General features: G+C 44.4%; 1 protein-coding gene across 1 annotated transcript in view; it reads right to left on the bottom strand.

Moving 5' to 3' along the window:
* Positions 1–2086, bottom strand: part of LOC101854284 (protein FAM124A) — a 22339-nt gene extending 20253 nt beyond the window's left edge. Inside the window, exon 1 of the mRNA XM_005107995.3 lies at positions 1676–2086. The gene's annotated coding sequence lies outside the window, so the exon portion shown is untranslated. The remainder of the gene's footprint in view (positions 1–1675) is intronic.
* Positions 2087–2366: the final 280 nt, after the last annotated feature.

Raw genomic sequence — 2366 nt, forward strand, 5'->3', positions numbered from 1 at the left:
GTGTGTATGTGTGTGTGTGTGTGTGTGTGTGTGTATGTCTGAATATTCTTCTTCTTCTAAGCTGTTTCGGTAATTTGACGTTGTTTGTCGGGTCTTTCTGTAATAAAAGACTCTGACTCTTACCATTCTGCCGGCCTGCATTGTTTTGGTTCCGAACCAGGTTTCTTTGTCTTGGTTCTATTTGGTCTCCCTCTTCCTTTCTTGCCCTTTACCTTTGATGTGTGCGTGTGTGTGTGTGTGCGCGTGCGTATTTGTGTTTGGTAGTATGTGTTTGTGTGTGTGCGTAGATGTGGGTGTGTACCTCTGTGTTTGTGCCTGTGTGTGCGTATGTATGTGTGTACATGTGTGTATGTGTGTGTGTGTGTGTGTTTGTGTGTGTGTGTGTGTGCGTGCGCATGTTTTCCGGGAAAAGAGAGAAAGCAGCGTAGGACTCTGAAGGATACTTCGTCCCCTAGTGTCTGTAAGTGTATGTGTTTAACGCCCCTATAGAGGCCACTACCTCCAAATTTAACGTCGGTCTCCGATATGACCAAGCCAAATGAGTTGAGAGCCTTGAAAACTCCACAAAACAACCCGAGTTCAAGAATACCCAGTCGGGGATTCGAACTAGTGAAATCCACTCCGTAGTCCAGCATAATACCAACAACTGAGCTAACGTAGCGCCCCGTCGTTCCCTGTGTCATCGAGACATCTTCAAAGGATCCCGCCGACATTTCACGAGCAGAGACCTTGGCAATCTTTATGAGGTCACGCTTGAAGGTTCTTTTAGAAACGTCGTAACAATGTTAACTTTACAACAGGGGACTCGAACTCGAATTACTCCAGGGGCCGCGGGGGGTAGGGTCTGGGTGAGCCTGGGTCGCATAAAGTATTCTATAAAAAGAAAAATTTTCAAGTATCGTTTTAAAAGAAATGCTCAATCTTTATTAATACATTAGCAGTTCAGAACATTTACGGTTCTTCAGAACATAGCTTGCTACCAAAGACCTGGCAGTGCTTCTTCGTACATAGCTCCAGCCACTTTTGATTTAAGGGAGGGACGCACTAACACTTAACTTTGATGTCAAGAGGGGTACACAAAATGTCGCTAAAAAGAGTTAAAGTGAAACAGACAAAAAAAGGGGGAGATGTATTTCTTTTAAACAATAAATTAACCAAATAAGTCTTTCGGAAGATCAGATGTGTTACAAAAGAGCAACACAAAAAAAAAGAAAAGGAGCAAAGATAAGGACCCTAGATGTTTTTTCTTAGAAAAGCACACAAAAAACAGTCAAAACCCAGGAGAATTTCTCACCTTTCCTCCTCCTCACAAACACAGTGTTTCCCATTGACAAACGTCACTTTTGCTGGACAGGTTTATAATCAAGTCGGGTCAATAATAATGTCAAAATACGTTCCAGTTACCATACTATGGTGAGATCATAAGTGCCTGAAGTAGAATGATTATCTAAAGGAAGTATTGTTATTGCGACGACTTTAATCGCATCAAGAATTTCCAGAACATATTCAAGTATCTTGACTTCATCCCATCAGACATTTGAAAAAAAACAAATGCAGGTTTGTGTTTTAGGGATTAAAAAAAGAGTAATGCCAATAACAATGTCAAGATACATGCCCGTTATCAGATGACATCGTAAGTACACGAAGAGTACGGCTGCATAAAGAGTGTCCCTACCTGAGTTTAATCCGTGTCAAGAAATAAATCACCATAAAACCTTTCCCGAAAACCGATCAGCGCTCTCACAATGTCTCAAAGCTCCCACATTGTCTTAAAGCTCTCACAACGTTCTGGAGGAACAAATTTGACTGGTCCTTAATGCCTCGGACGTCACTCAATAAATCCAGAGGAAGCATAAACCACGGGGAACGAACTCTATCCCAGGCTCTGCGACTAGGAATGGCGGGTACGTACGTGGTCGGAACAGAGTGAGGGAGGGTGGGAGGGAGAAGGGAGAGGGGGGGGAGGAGAAGGGAAGAGAGGGGAGGAGAAAAGGGGCAGAGGGAGATCATACATCCGCGTGAGGGTGGAAGACTCGCAGACGAAAAGTGTACTAGATCGACTGTCGTCAGTGATCACTGCCCTGACTTGAAGTGCGCGCCGTGTCCCCAGCGGGAAGTGGGCGCGAGCGGCGCGATAAAATGACGCGACGACAAGCGGCTGTTGGTGACGGTGGCGGTGCGCCGGGCGTTCATCACGGGTTTAACGTGGACTCGCAGTATTGAAGCGATGACATGAAGACAGAAGGGCACAAATTGTTGTTTTCCCCGTTGTTTGTTTTGTTTCTTTGAAGTTTTTTGTTTGTTTGTTTGTTTGTCTGTTGTTTTTGTGTTGTTGTTTTTTGTTGGGTTTTTTTGGTGGGGGGGGG

The sequence above is a fragment of the Aplysia californica genome, unplaced genomic scaffold, assembly GCF_000002075.1.
Source record: "Aplysia californica isolate F4 #8 unplaced genomic scaffold, AplCal3.0 scaffold00649, whole genome shotgun sequence".
In the NCBI taxonomy this organism is placed as follows: domain Eukaryota; kingdom Metazoa; phylum Mollusca; class Gastropoda; order Aplysiida; family Aplysiidae; genus Aplysia; species Aplysia californica.